At 37.2% G+C, this 17291-nt stretch overlaps 1 protein-coding gene across 1 annotated transcript in view; it reads left to right on the top strand.

Moving 5' to 3' along the window:
• The window catches only part of LOC139721073 (FYVE, RhoGEF and PH domain-containing protein 2-like), a 63251-nt gene that overhangs the window by 7602 nt on the left and 38358 nt on the right, over positions 1 to 17291 (top strand). The window lies entirely within an intron of this gene.

Genomic DNA, 17291 nt, shown 5'->3' with positions numbered 1-17291 from the left:
TTTTTTGTCTAAATGTTTTCTTCATTCAAAGGTGTAGGGTGATAATGGGATGAGACCTTCATTGAAACATGTTGGCAGACAGAATATTTCCTGTGATGTTCTCAATGTGCAATGTAATGGGGGCCTGTTGAGCTTCATAGTGCATTCTCTTGGAATCAAATTTTTGGCTTTTTTGGGGAGTCTGGAATATTCCAGTTTCTGCCTCATATATTCAACACCATGGTACAATTGTTCCAGAAACTGCAGTTTGTAGGTCTACATAATGTCTAGGACAGATGATACTTCAAATTCTGAAAGAGTGTGAAGGAATACACTTGCTTCTGAAGTACTGATAACTTACCCCCCCCCCCCCCCAAAAAAAAAAAAAAAAAAATCACTTTGTGAGTAAGCTCCAAGGAGTCATCCTGTGGACAAATGCTGGATTCTTGTTCAGCAGATGCCTCATGTTCCTTTAAAAAGTCAGAGGTGTGTACAGCTCGATGAAGTTTGAAATGTTTTCAGTGAACACATTCTGCTGACATTAGTATGCTCAGAGTGCTTGCAAAGGTATCTTATTCAGCAGTGTTAAGCTTGCATTAGTAAACTTGCCTCCCCCCCCCCCAAAAAAAAAGTGGAGCTGGCTGTACAGCTTTAATGAGACAGCCGACGCTTTTCCCCTGTAACGTTTTGTCTGCATCAGCTCTGTATCTAGAGGGTGATGTGGGTAGCTCAGTAGGCAGTCTTGCCATTAATAGACACGTGAGCGCAGCTGGTGCTTTCGTCAGGAACGAAGCATCTAGCTGTCCAGCAGAGAAAAGAATCCAAACCTCGTCCCGGAACTCTGATCATGATGTCAACTTTGTGTACTGTCTTCCAAGTTTGGAGCACAATGTTTGTTAAAGTAAACTTAGCCATGAAGACAAAAATAATTACAAAAGCATTTTAGAATCGTCACACTTTTTAAAATCCATAAAAACACGCTCGCACGCAATGAAAGGTGTCTGTGAGAGATAAACCTTTACAAAGTATTGTTAGAATTTATTGGTGACCTCCACTTTTGTTTTCTAAAACGATCTTCATATCTGAGTTAATGTTTGTTTCTAGACCATTGTTAGATTCAGCAAAACTTGGCAATGTTGTTTGAGATAATTTTTAAAGGTTTCATACCACATTTAAAGACAGCAGGTGTTAGCAAGCCTTCCCAAATCATCCATTTTTGAGGAATTCCTCTTCATCTGGCATTTAGCCAAAAAATGTTTGTCTCAAATATATAGTTTATGTCACCTCCTTCAATGTGGTAATTAGGTATGGAAATCTTAATTAAGAGACAATGTTTTTATGAATCAATTAAACGATGGATGGTGAGTGTTCAATTTCAATGATTGAAGAAAAAACAAGTATGGAAATCATCCTTCAATTTTCTCACATTTCTTCTTTCTTTTTTGATAATGCTCACAGCATTTTTCTGTGACCCTTAGGATACAAAATGATTAATTACCACATTCTGTCATCATTCAGATTCTGATGTTATGGTATGGCTATACCAGATTGGTTATGACGTTGTGGTGTGATAAATTACAGTCTGATTTAACCATTGCCACAATAATTTGTAAACACAACCATCTGCCTTCAAAGGAAGTTATTGTGGGATTGATAAAAATCATAATCTGCTTTGTAAGTTTCACTTCTGTGTTTCCATTCTTCCGTACCATATCAATATTTGTGCTTGGTTATTATTTTTTACATACCCACCTGCATGCTTAATGCTTGCTCACGTGCGCAGACAAAGAAATACCAGAAAAGACGCTCAAAGAAAAGACAATTGAAGCATATTATGATGAGTTTCATCACAGATCAGAAGAATGTTTTTGATACCTGTTCATTACCCCACTTAAATACTCCCCCCCCCCTTTCATTTGAATTCATCTGCATGCTATAAGGAGCATTATAACAGCTACAGCTGTCAACAAACAACTCACGCCAAATCTTAGCTTATCATATTTTCAACATGCTTGCAAAGTCATGGCTGCCCCCTCCCCTGTTTGCACCTTGTGGACGAATGGACAATATCCCTTTCGAAGCTTGAACAGTGATACCTGGTATTTCATCCATGAGTTCTCACTCTGTTTATAGGCAATTAGACCTGAGAGGCTCAGAATTGTCACTTGAATCATTTGTGTAGGAAGGAGGCACTGCAGAAGAGTATAATACAGTCAAACCTGTCTGTGGTGACCACATGCCTTTAATATGCAACCACACAATGTACCAGTGGTACTCTTTTGTGTATTCGTGCAGCATAGAAAGATATGAGTTTCAGATGGTAACTCTATGAGGAAGTGCACTTAAAGGAAACCCAAACCCAAAGAGAAATGTGGATTGAGTGAAAGCAGCAACATTAGCAGTGGAAGTTTGTGGAAAAGCAGACAATCGATGCAAAAGTTATGAATTTTTAAAGTTTTGGTGTTGGAACCGCTGGATGAAGAGACTACTAGAGTTCATGACACCATGTGTAGACAACAATGTAAAAAAAAATATAAAGGGATTTCCACAAATTTTTTTTTTTTTCATGAAAATTACATATTCCATCAACTTGATACTGACTTTATGTTAAGGATAGTAATTATTTGCCCTGCTTTTTGAAAGCAGTTAGTAAAATGCTTTTTCATTATTGCTAGAAAAGTGAAATCATATTATTTGTTAAAATATTTTCTTTCTAATGATTGTCAACACATGATGCCATAAATTCAAGTAATTTCCTCATCCAGCGGTTCCAATACCAAAACTTTACAAATTCAAAACTTTTTCATTGATTGTCTGATTTTTCTCAAACTTTCACTGATGTATTCTACTAATGTTTCTGCTTTCACTTAATCCACACTTCTGTTTGGGTTTGAGTTTCCTTTAACTCCTACAGGGTGCTCAGATGCAAAAAATTTATACTAAAACAGTATAGCTACAGTTGTGTGTATATCAAAACGGTATATCTATAAGATGAATTTATACGTCTGAATGCTGACTATTACAACGTACAATAAAAGGACATATACCGCAGCAATGGTTAGAGCATCCTTTCAAACTAGAACTCGATAACAAATCAGCATTCCATCATGTCCATATTTGTCTAAACATATAGTGACCATAGAACGGTATAACTGGGTGGGGCTTAATGTGAGCTAGCGGAGATGTCTTGACCATAACTACATGTACGTGGAAAAATGCACATCTATATCACGTTTTCCAGAACGGTCAAGATTTATCGCTGTGCTCTATCATATCTTTGGTCTGAACGGTCTCCCGGCCATACAAGGAATCTTTATCGTCGTTTCTTTATCAAGTTTTGGTATAAACTGGCTTGTGTCTGAACAGGGTATTATTGTCACTTTACACATATACTTATACCACACACCCACACCCACCCACCCACACACACACATACACACACACACACACACACACACACACACACACACACACACACACATGCTGTTTCTCTTCAAAGAAATCACGCTCATGTTTGTTTTCATAATTTTACTAATAAAAAACTGCAGTCAGTTTCCTTGTGAACCTATGCTTTGTTATATAGAGATTCAGTGTGGATATGATACCAATAATTTATAGCAACTTAGCTGGATATCTCAGCATACATAAAGTTTTCCATTGTCATGATCATGATGTATAAACAAAACAGTTGTAGTCTGCTTCACCTACAGTGTAATTGGAGCTTTAATGGCAGTTTGAAACATCTGCTGTCAATTTTATGGAGTAGAGATTGAGATTGCAAGATATTTGCTATGTGCCCAAAGGGTGTAAGTAACATGCAAGGTTTTGCTGCAAATATCTAGATCTCAACACAGTGTAGTAGTGGCTACCTGTTACACCGTTTATCAGATTTACTCTTTATGTGTGTGTGTGCTTAATTATCAGTGAATAACTTTGTGATTAATTTTTGAATGATAATTGGCTGTCCTGTAATCTGAAGTGGATACTTGTACGACTGAAGTTCCATGAAATTAAGTGTGTTGATGCTCCAGTACCTTGCGTAAATACGTAGATGATGGACATTTGATACGATAAGGCACAATGGGTGTGCAACTCACACCATCTAGACTTATACTCTTTGTACAATAACTTTCTGAACTGTGAACATTGTCAGAGCTTTATTAGTTATCTAGGGCCTATGTGTTGAATATATATATCATGTAAATATATAGATTTCATTATAAGAGTGCGAGGTACATATGCATACCCCCATGATATGCTCTTACTTGGGTATGCGCATTATGATGAAAATTTTCTGATGGCTTTTCACAGTTTTCACAATCATTTTGAGTTTGACCTTAAAAGCAAAGAAGTAGAGCATTTTGTTGTTGTTGTTCTAATGTCGATTGCCACGTCCATCAAAAGATTGATTCCTGTACTGTGTAAATACCCTCCACTGGATTAGAATATGATGGTACAGAAATGATTATAGTGGTTGTGGTATTTTAAGTCATTCAAACTTCCTCATTGCTCTGTATGCTAGAGATAAGGGCCATAAGAGTGTAACGGAAGGCTTCAAACATCAAAAGCCAATTCTTCCAAGAGATTCTACAAGCTCCCATTGTATCGACCTGCACTGAATTGTGTTCAGGTGTTCAGGATGATGTACACATTGCACCATTAAGGATTGTACAGGCTGACTGCCACTGCTGCTGCATCTATTTCTACTACTCTTAAAACTAATATTGCCATGAATACTACTTATCAAAGTGTTGATTGGAACTTTCTGGCAATGTATTTGAGAATAATAATCAATGACATATAGATAATACAAAAATATATTCCCCTTGTGATAGTATAAAAAAAGCTTTCTAAGCTACAGGAATATGTGAACTGAATAAAAGTGTTACACATACTTTATCTGAATTTTATGCTCAAACTGGGAATTCTGCACTCATGTAGTAATCAAATGCTTCAATCTTAGGGCTTGCCATGAAAATGTTTTTAAAAGCAAAAACTAGAGCAGTGTGCCTCAAAGCAAGGATAAGAGTACATGGGAATATACTAAAATATGCATACGTTCCCTTTATACCTGTTTGTGATATACCACACAAGGTATTGGAGTGAAGATTTGATTCATGTCAAAAAAAAGGTCTTCTTTTCTGCATGATTATTCCAAATCTAATGATGAATCATCAGCATCATGTGTGAATAATTGATAGGATTATAACAGTCAATTGACATGTTCATACTTTTCTTTTCTTTTTCATCTCTTCATCTTGTACTCTTTTCCCTCCTAGGGATGAGCACCACTTAGAATACTGTAGTCATTGTTTCGGGATACAATAGGATAGTCATTGCATATTTCCCGAGCTGTGCTTTATCAGGAATGACTAGTTGTCTGATTATGTGATTCAATGTAGGAGACGAAATTGGATAGATCTAACCGCTATCTAGATGAGCCTGCATGGGATGAGACACCATTGCATGGAATAGGTCAGGTGACTGAAATGAATTTGAATCTAGGTACCACCTTTAAAGGTGTGTTGAACTTTAGCTTTATAAGAACCTGGCAGATTTTGAATGAAACAACAACCATAAAGATGTTTTGAGCAATGCCATAGCCCCAAATCACAACTTGGATGTAAGCCAATCAGAGTCAAGCATTATATGACCTGTAACTTGATTTGCTGCTACAATCAGGATTGTATATAAAAAAAGAGAAGAAAACAAACAAAACATATGTATTCTACAGGTTTCTCGGCAAATACACAACTTAGGATCTGGTTGCAGTTCCCTAGAAATGCAACCGGGGGAGAAGTATGATTTTCCCAAGGTTAGAATTCCCACACGTTCATCTTGGTTAGTATCCAAAGAATCTGTGTAACTTTTTTTTTTCTTTGTCTTATTTCTTTTGTGTGTGTCTGTGCTGGGACCTTTCAACATGACTGTGCCTATTAATCTAGAATAGCAATTTTTATGCATGTTTTGGTTCAAAGGATCGTTGATATTAAAGGGAAGATAAACCCCAAGAACAATGTGGATTGATTGAAAGCAGCAACATTAGTAGAACACATCAGTGAAAGTTTGAAGAAAATCGGACAATCGATGCAAAAGTTATGAATTTTTAAAGTTTTGGTGTTGGAACCGCTGGATGAGGAGACTACTAGAGGTTATGACGTATGAGTGGACAACAATACCAAGAAAATATAAAGAAAATACTACAAAAATCCATTTTTCATGAAAATTACAAATTCCATCAACTTGATATTGACATATGTTAAGGGTAGCAATTATTCCCCCTGCTTTCTGAAAGCGGTTGGTCCACTGCTCTTTCATAATTCTAGAAAAGTGAATTTTTGTTGAATTTCCTTTATATTTTCTTTGTATTGTTGTCCACTCATACGTCATATCCTCTAGTAGTCTCCTCATCCAGCGGTTCCAACACAAAAACTTTAAAAATTCATAACTTTTGCATCGATTGTCTGATTTTCCTCAAACTTTCACTGATGTGTTCTACTAATGTTGCTGCTTTCACTCAATCCACATTGCTCTTTGGGTTTACCTTCCCTTTAATGTCTCTTCATTTCTAACAAATTGATGATGGAAAGTCTTCTTTGTTGTTGTTGTTATGTCATGATATTCAAGGAAACTGTGAAAACACTGTTCTGAATGGTTTATCTTATATTTTTGTTCATGTGGACTCTAGCAAATTGAAAGAAAAGTAGAAACAGAAACTTGCCAGGGAATAGTGCAGGTTATAAAAACACTGCCAACACGGATATAGATGTAATGTTGACCAAGGTTACAAGAACATTTTTCATTTGGTTTTGAAATATACAATGCTACTGTAATCATGAGCAGAAGTTATATCTTCATGCAATTTCTTATATAAATGTTGACTCCACTGCATGAAATAAAATGTTTGATTCCGTCAGGCTTGAGTAGTGATAAATCAAAGCTTTTGAAAACTGTCTTATAGGGTGTTGTTGGACATTTTAAGAATTTCGATTTATCTTTTGAATTGAGGTTTTGAGTTGTAGATGTAGATTTTGTTACATATAAAATACTTATGATGACATCATTCTTCATGACATACCCCTGTTCTGCATGTTTCATGGGTTTTACAGTCTCTGCTTTGTTCTGAGACACAATTGATGACTCAACTTCTATCCTGATACATTGGAATGTTGAGTCAAACCAGCATCCAAGTGGCTACACTAGAGTCAGACCAGTCCATTTCTATCTTTTTGCAGTCAAACAGAAATCCATATGATGTTAGTCCAACATGTATCAATGTGGCTCACGTCATAGTAGGTATCCACATGGCTCGAGTCGTACTGGAATCCATGTGGCTCAAGTCAAATTGGTATCTGCGTGGCTTGAGTCAAACAGGCATCCATGTGACTCGAGTCAAAGGGGTTTCCATGAGGCTTGACTCAAAGAGGTATTTGTGCAGTTTGAGTCAAACCGGTATCTTTATAGCTTGAGTCATATGGTTATCCATGTGGCTCGAATCAAATTGGTATCCATGTGACTCGAGTCAAAGAAGAATCCAACTACTGTAGCCACACAGGTATCTCTCTATGACTAAACACCAATCAAGTATACACATGACAGCATTGAGATCTTGTGGTAATAAGACCACCTGTCTGATCATGATCAGATAATTGATTGCTTGCAATAAACTTGACTCATATGGGTTTACTGTATTCACATCAGGCCTTGATCAGACTTGTTCTCTGTGGAGGATAGCCCTGAGACTCTGTATTCTGAACAGATCAATGTTGGGTGACTTTATGCAGTCATTGTGGGATCATTCACTCCTCCAAACTTCCAGCACTTTCCATGGCTGACTGTGTAGTCAATGGGTAGATGACTTTATGAGCAATATTTCTTGTTTGATCAAACAATAAAAACTCTAGAGTGCAGTAGAAAATGAAAGTTATTTAATCTGCAGACTGATGCACATTGAGACCCCGAACAAGAAGAGTATGTGAAAGATGAGACTTGTCAATCAAAGTGACAGAATGCAATCAAGACTCAAGATGATTTATCTATTTTAGTCTTGCTCTTTGGATATAAACCTAGGGGATACAGCTCCCCTCGTAACCTCATAAGCGTCTGTCAGCTGCCATAACTGGCATTATGGAGAAATGGTACCATAGAGAAAAAAATCCTCCCCTCTTTTTATACAGAGTGTATTAGTGCCTATTGAAAGAAGAAGGCATGTTAACCCGTTGAGGACGGGCTGACTTTGCTACAACATGCATTTCCCATATATAGACACTTGCCTGCGTATACTCAGGACTCATCCCTAACGAGTTAACAGACTTATCAGCTAAGTGAAAGTTGAGTTAAGTCTGACAGCCAATCAGAAGCTGCACTTAAATGTCAGTATGTCAGCTATTACTTGTACAATAGGCATTTCAAAATAGCTGCCACAATCACATGCCTACAAGATCACCTGACTGCAACATCACCTGCACAAGGTGTTATTTGTTTTATACATAGACCAAACCTGGCTATGATTCAAATCAACTATTTCTAAAAGAGGCAATCCCCTTATAAGATTTTCATGGATTTAAAGATTTTTCGTGAATTGTTTCATGAACTTTTAGAATTTCAGCAGTATTCCTCTTGTATTTTTTTTAGTATCTGTTAAGATTATGTTATAAGATAAACAATATTATCAATATCAAAATATACATTAAAGGGATCATACAGTTTTGGTTGAGACCTAATTTCAGGTTTCTAACATTTTTTGGTGAGATAATGAGAAACCTCTTATGAAATATGAAAGAGCATGTAATTCCATGAGGAATTCAACGTTTATTTGATGAAAATTGGTTTTGAAATAGCCGAGAAATCCAAAAAGAGTGATTCTAATACAGTGTGGGACCCACACTTTATTTACAATCACTTTGTTTTACTTTGTTTTTGGATGTTTCACTCATTCCAAACCCGATTTTCATCAAATAAACCTTGAATTCCTCTTAAAATGGCATGCTCTGTACTATATCATAAGTGTTTTCTTGGTATCTCGCAAAAAGTTAAAAGCCCAATTCTCATCTCCACCAATACTGTACCATCCCTTTAACAAAAGGCTTCAATACTTTCAATCAGAGGAATACATGTATGTATACGTGTACATGTATGGTTTTACTGTTCATTTCCTCTTATTTGATTTTCTAGTTTAATCGTATAACTGCTTGATAGGCCTACTGCATATAAAACTGAGGCATGCATTACCTCCCTCCAAAACAAAAACAAAAACACAACAACAAAAACAAAACAGCAACAATGAAATGAATCATTTGATGAAGTAACATGTTATATTAAAAGTAAAAGGCAGACCTGGACTTCTTGTCAACTGAAGTTTCTTTTTTTTTCTTCTTTTCAGAAGAGAAGAATCAGTATTAAATTTGTAGCTGTTCGTTGATAATATACAGGGTTGGAGACTTCATTCCGATCTTTTTCCTGTTTGTGGAGCTGTTTGTTTGCCTTTGGGTTAGAAATCCAGAAAAACACGGTTTGTATTGTATTGGCAAGAAATGTTGCTGTATCCACAAAACACACAAAGGAAATGAGACAAAAAGAAAAAAATAATGAAATATTCTACATTATCTACTTCTTTGTTGTGAGCATGTTCATCCTAACGCTTGAACGACATAGGAAATTATTATGAAAATTAATAACTGTCTACTTAATTGAGATAAATGTAGTAATAACATTTGTAAGAATCCCCTTAGGCTCTATTCAAGACATTTTGCATCACCTTGAAACTTTAGAACTAATTAATATCACACCCAAACAAGGCTTCCAGGCCTAAAAAGCCGCAGAGAATTAAGGTGAGTAGACTTGGGTCAAACATGGTTGAATCAGGATGTACTATTTTGTGGGAACTTTCTCACACAGGAATACTGTATTTTAATCTAACTTTCATGTCCCAGGAAGGCACAGCATTTATGACATTCCAAGCAACATCAATTCAAAATGTTATTGAAATTAAAAATAGTTACATCACACTCAAAAAAGATGATAATATCTTAATGATTCAGCCCAACTAAAGAGCTCCTTCTGCATAAAGTAATCAGTGATTAAGACAGAACATTTTTCTCAAAGAGATTATGAATTATCAACCTCTACAAATCTTCTGCTGTAATTGTTTCCAGTGTGAATAAACCCCTCCATGATGGAGAATTGAAATTAGAGAAAAAGGAACAATAAAGAAGATGGTCACTTTGTGTCAACCAATACCTACATGGAATAAATCTTATAATGCCATCATTCTTGAAAATTGACAAGTCCAAGACAGGAAAGGTTATGTGATGTTTCATTGAAAGGTTATGTGATTTTTATCTAATGAGAAAAGCATAGGATATCTGCACAAGGATGCATATGATAACTGCAGACAGTATCATACTCTCTTGGCTCAGGTGTGCCTGATAGAGAGCAGACCAAAATATAATTAGATTGTCACCGCAAGCTGTCTCTAGGACGTTGCCTGAGTTTGAAAATGAGCTCTGTCCAAGGTCTGATGCAATACAGGGTCGCTGATGAAAGTATAATTGGATGTTTAATGAGCTAGAAAATTAGTCCAGTAAAGGCACTTTTCCTGGGCGGAAAAGAGCCATTTCTGACTCTGGCTGTAGCGTTAAGTTTGGACCACTGTCTGAAGACTCCTCAAGTTGCTGGCCTGGCACTGGGCTTGTTGCTTTCCTCCCTAGAGAGGGGGGAAATGAGAAGCGGGAGATCTTGATGTAATGTTTAAAGTTTGAGTCGTTCTAAGCATTGTTATGGTGTGCCATGCTGTTCGATGTACTGATGTTGCATGGCTCGGCCGGAGGAGAGGCGCACTGCTGGATCATTGGTAACATCTGTGAACCGCTTCGAGAGTCGGCAGTGGCTGGCCCCACATTCATTAAACGGGGGGAAGAGCAGTGAGTAAGGGGTGCTGAGCCTGTGAATCATGCTAGCGGATCAGAGCAAATTGTGTCGACGGATTTCGACTTCATGTGCCTCTTCCCCGACACTCTGCCCTGTGCAGCAGCCTTAATCTCTGTGGAGTAGAAGGAGAGAGTGCCACAGTTGTTCGGGATCGTTAATTGCAGCTGTACTCAGATTGGGATAAACAAAAACCTCAACAAGTGTCTTTGCTCCTTCATGCAATAAAAAGAAATATATTGTAATATGCAGGGTGTGAGCTAGACCTTCTTGTCCGAGAGGTTCTGTGACGCACCGCCCAGTAATGGGTGGCTTTTGTGCCTGGTGACGTAGGCCGCATCAGGGATTTTATTTTGCCTGGTGTGGCAACACTGCTGTCATCGCAGATCAGGATTAAATGTCCATTATCCATTGGATCAGGTGTCCTCGGAACATTTAGTCCCTTTTTTTCTGATTCTACTCGATAATTTTTGTTGTTGTTGTTGTTATTGTTGTCGTCCTGGCATCTGCCATGTCATCATCGAGGGGTGCTCCCAGTGTTCCAAAGTTTCCTCCCCCACCTCGGCCGGTGGGGTTGCGCGGTCCTCACAGTCGGTCTGTTCCTACAGGGGCTGCAGCAAAATGTAAGTCTATGCTATGGTTCTCTCAATCTCTTGTTTTTGGTGCTTTTTTTAAAGATTTCTGCAGTTGCATGTAGCTTGTTGACAGCTGTATTCAAAGTGAGTCTGGACTGATAAAAACTTGTGTCCATTTCTTCTTTATTTTTGAAGGGATGGAAAGCAGGTCAGTGGAAGGGTTGCATTCGATTGCAACTTTATTCTCAGCTGAGTACAGGCATGATAGAATCTCTTTGGTACTGTAGTACCTTTTTAATACTCAGTGGTGCTCAAAATGCAAGTTTGGAAAATACAACAACAACACCAAATCATCTGGTCTGATTTTATCTCGGAATAATGGAGTGTTGATATGAAAAACATCAGTAGAAAGGAGCCTTTGTTAAATTCTCTTTAATATATTGCCTAGAATTCTTCAGAGAAGTTTTTTTTTTAAATTTCTTGTGAAGTCATCAGTGATTAATGTGATGACAACAACATTTAGGTGGCTGCTACGCTCTGATCTCGTGTAAAATGTGACAAAATGGTCTGCAAATCATTTTGTGTATGCTCACTTGGTAGCATTCAAGTGAAAGCTCAGAAGCCAGGCTTCAGATCTCTGTGCAATATAGCTTTGTATTTCATTGAGATGATATAATGCGATTCAAGGATAGCGTAAGGAAAAAGATTGCTCTGTAAGAACTCGATACTGCATCCATGAGATTTGATATTTTTTTCTTGTAAGTTGTGAAAGTTTGGAGTTATCTTGATGTAGAATTAATGGAATCAGTGAGGGAGAAAAAGAAGAGTAAAGAAGTGAAGAGGAAATGAAGAATTAAGGAGGCAGAAAACACAGTTGAAATACACAGGTGGAATACACAGGTGGAGACTGGCTGATCTTTGTGTGTGTGTGTGTGTGTTTGTGCAAAATTCAGCCAGGCCTTCGTAAAAGCTGTGAATTTTTCTATCAAATGGAGCACAACATCATATTTCTCTTTGTACATTGTCATCTCTTCACTCATGGTGGAAGGTAGCTGAGATTTTATGCAGTATCAGCACATAATTCATTGATTACTTTTAAAATATAATAGCTAGTTTCTGTCTCTAGCAATTTAGTAAGTTTATATTTTCTTCACAAATTAGAACAATAAAATACACAATCTCAGTACTCAAAGCAATCCAGAATTATCATGAACATCACAATCTTTTCTAGAGAATTAATAAAGGACTGAATACAGTTTATTATGTATTCATTTATGCATGTATATATCTATTCAACTTTTTCTCATTCTATTCATTTGGGATTGATTTGAATTTATTTCAGATGTCAGTGTACTAATTTTTACCATGAGTGAGTATTGTTATCACATTTAGAGAAAATGATTGAGCATTCAGTGTGTTGTAGCAAACAAATAATTTTAACCTTTTTGTTTTTTGTTAAGAAGAAGTGTACTGTTGAAAATAATTTATAAAAGTGAACAGGTGTGTGATCATTTATACAGACCACATTCCTCTCAAGCTGCCAGGTCAAAGTTTTCAATTTTAGTTCACAGTCGAGTGTGTTTTTGCTTTGTCACCATTCCGTTCCTCATCCATTATGATACATCTGCTGATTGTCTCAGGAAAATTCCATTTTTAGCATTAGATCTCATGGAGATAAAACACCCATGCTTAAAATAGTCTTGAGTGCACACGTCGAGCAAGAGTCACAGAATCCGCGGTAAAGGCACTTATTCTTTTAAATCATTTATATTTGAATTGAATTTAGTTTTCACAGATATCCTTCGCTATGTCAGATAAAAAGGTGTAGTACTACGTGCTATTGCTGCTCAAAGAGAAGGGCATGAATCTCAGTTTATTTATGAATGATTTCATTTGGACAAAGATGAGTGTTGACATGTTCCTGGTGAAAATATTGTTGATAGCTAGGTGATGGTGAGCTAGTTTCAGTGCCTTGGGTACAATTAACCCATTGAAGACTAGTCCTGAGTATACTCTGGCAGGTCCCTATGGGATATATGCATGTCATGGCCAAATCAGCTCGTCCTCAGTGGGTCATAAATGAAACCTTTCACATTCTATAGTGTGATGTCTAATTTGCATTTGAAGTAGGACAATGCAATATGGGTTAATTTGCTCTTATCTTTAGCAGTGATCCATGGCAGAAACAAAAGTTTGAATGTCGAAACCATGTATTCACAATTACAGTTTCATAGTGTAACAATCTTTGGTAAGACAGCTGTGTGTGTTGTACTCGATCAATACTTTGGTCTCAGTTCAGCCAGAAACACGATAGTACTAGTACTTTGTCTTTGTGAATAAGAACGATACCAGCTAGTCTACCATGGTATCTATTCCTGTGGTATTTTGCCAACCAATTACTCTAGCATTTGATATCGCAGTAATTATAATATGAATGCACCTATTGTATACCATTGAATCACAGGTGGGGTGTATTTATCAGGATATGTGTAATCAGCATGGTCTTTTTGTCATCACCCACCTTTTCTCCACACACACACACACACACACACACACATGTATATATACATATGTATGCAAGTTCACGCATGTGTATGTAATTATATACACACATGACTACACACACTGTCAAATGTATTCAATGATACACAAACTTGAACCTCCTCCAAGGATACTCTTATTGAAAAGGTTTTGAAAAGGTCGCTGCACCTTTGTCATTAAGGATTTGTGAACATGCTCGTGGGCCCTTCTGAGGATCATGATTGCTTTCTGTCACTTTTGCTGTTGAACTGGGGCACTCAGTGATATCAACTCATGTAAGGTCAAAGAGAAATGGATAATTTAGGATGTCATCAAGAAAGGCCAAAGACTTGGTCAGGGCAACACATGAATTGCTCTGTGTGTTTAAAACATTCCATGAGCGCAGCAGTGCCAAAATTGAGATTATAACAGATGTTGCCCTTAGCATGGAGTGTGTGCTTGTAATGGTGGAAATGTCAGCCCACGGAAACAGGGAAAAACATCAGACATTGTTCTTTTAGCCATCCTTAACCCATTGAAGACGAGTCCCGAGAATATTCGGGCATGTGTCTATGGGAAATGCATTTTATAGCAAAATCGGTCCGTCCTCAACGGGTTAAGGTTCTTGAATCTTAAGTTATGAATTCTGCTCTTTCATTTATGTTGCATGATGTTTTGATCTTCATACTATTCTTTCAATCTCTTCATTCCTTTGTCATGCATGATTTGGATGGGTTTTGCTTTGTTTTTATTAATTATTGTTATACAATGTAATGAGTAGCATCAACCTACAGTATTACTGCCAGCTAGTGCCCATAGTTTTTCTACTGTCGATCCTTTTCAGTACTACTTCTACTTCTGCTGCTGCTGCTGCTGCTGCTACTACTACTACTACTACTACTACTACTACTACTACTACTATTTCTACTACTACTACTACTACTGCTACTGCTACTACTACTACTACTACTACTACTATTTCTACTACTACTACTACTACTACTGCTACTACTACTACTACTAATAATAATGATAATTATGATTACAATACCGACACTCTAGAAATTGAACAGGTAAAATCCACAAATGTTGTCATTCCTGACCCTTTTTGTAATATGTCAGATTTGATACTCAAAATGATGGATTTACCATTTAATTTTGTAGCTGGAAATAATGAAATTGTAAATCCAACATTTTGAATGTTAAAATTTTACATATTTACAAAAGGTTTGAGGTTTAATAACATCTAAAATGTTGATTAACTTTTCAGTTTTAGAGCGTACTACTACTTCTACTACTACAACAACAGCAACAACTACTACTACTACTACTACTACCACTACTACTTCTACTACTACTACTACTACTACTACTACTACTACTACTACTTCTACTACTACTACTACTACTACTACTACTACTTCTTCTACTACTACTACTACTACTACTACTACTACTACTACTACTACTACTACTTACAATAATAATAATAATAATAATAATAATAATAAGACTACCACCACCACAATTAATACTACTGCAGTGCCTCCTTGTACTACTTCTACTAATATAGTTGTACTCACTATCAATGCAAGCCAAACATCACCATACCAGTAATGTCTGTGTAGCCCTAAACTTTGTCATCTGTAGTAGAAAGCAGGTATAAGTGATAGTTTTACAAGTCATTTGAAATGCATAGTGGAAAAAAGGTAGTTTGGTATGTTATAATTTTAGTACCCAGTAGGTATGCAAGAAAAATTACAATAACAGAAGAAGGAGGCAATTATAGCATACTCTTGAGTTGCATATGAGTTTGTGAAAACTTATTCCAGTTTTGGTTCAAGTTCGGTGTACATTACATCTAATAGATCGAGGGCAGAAGCATGTACTGAAACATGTGAGGGTGAGCTTTTAGTGAGCAGGAGTTTTTAAGCCAATCATACCCAAAGGCAAAAACTGCTATTATATAATGACAATGAGATTTTCAAAACAGTGGTGGTGGGAGGGTTAATGGTCAGGGGGCTACATCTCCGGGTGGAGAGGAACTCAAAGCTTTCCTGCCTCCCCTTTGATAGTCAGAGGGGGAGAGCTTCCTCTTTCGTGGAATGAGATGATCATGATGTCATCACGGCATTTCCACCTAACTTCCCGCGTCACAGTTCTGATAGGAGGCTGTAGCCAATACTGCATTTTGATACCGATGACTAAAGATTACGATTCTAGCCAGCATTTAGACAAGTATGCAGGGTTACAATGATGAAGTTTGGGGAAAAGATTTGAAATAGATACAGAGACAGGGTATGATTACAAGGAAAATGAGTGAAAGGAATATACTGGGTATTTCATACAATACCATAAAACCAGGAATATTATGTGTGTGAAACTTTTACAAATGCGGTGAGGAGCAAATATTTGCATAGGTAAAATGCAAGACAAGTAAATTCAAAACATCAACTACTGGAACAAATGGCAAGCGAGCAAAAATTTTTGTGTGCTTTTATATTTGCGCTAGTTTGTAGTTGCACGTATGCGTGAAAATTTCAACACTGTGAAAATTTTTACTTCAAGAGAGTTTTTTCATCAATTTATTGTAGTCAGTTGTAAAAGAGAGGTATTGTCAATGTCATGCATTCCAGTACACTAGATATGTATGCAAGTACACAGAGACATACAAAGATAGCTACATTGTCGGATGACACAGATAGAGAGAGAGAGAGAGACATAAAAACAGACTAACTGACTGACAGACAGACAAAGACAGACAGAGTGACTGACAGTCAGTCATAGACAGATCAGAGACCAAGGAGTTTTACGTCGCTGGGGCGACAAGACCTCGTATCTACAAAATGTCAAATGTTCAGGAGAGCCAAAAAGCATGGCGGCCAAAGCACTGTAGTGAATGGGACAGCCTTTCCTTTGACATGCCGTGGTGGCTTCATTTTTGGAGTAAGGCAGTTGGGATTTGGACAGGACATCACTTAACCCATTATTTGACCATTAATCCAAAAAAGTCATTTTCACCAAAATTGCTGATACAAGGTCTTGTCACCCCAGCGATGTTTATTTTTCTACTGTAGGTTTTGCAGTCTGTGTGTGTGTGTGTGTGTGTGTGTGTGTTGTGTGTCCTTTGATGACGCCCACCTTCTTACTGCTGTGATTGAAATATTCTTCGTCACACTAAGCAGTCTCTGCTGCACTTCCGTGTGAAGTGTATGTTTACCTTGCGTGTTCTTGATGCTGATATGAGTTATGTATTCCTTCCTGTGTGACTTGTCTAGTCTCTGGGATCCA

Source organism: Diadema antillarum, unplaced genomic scaffold (assembly GCF_040938485.1).
Source record: "Diadema antillarum isolate AM-2024a unplaced genomic scaffold, OU_Dant_1.0 scf00000137, whole genome shotgun sequence".
NCBI classification, from domain to species: domain Eukaryota; kingdom Metazoa; phylum Echinodermata; class Echinoidea; order Diadematoida; family Diadematidae; genus Diadema; species Diadema antillarum.
The sequence above is the reverse complement of the archived record's forward strand: the minus strand, read 5'-3'. Positions and strand labels throughout refer to the sequence as shown.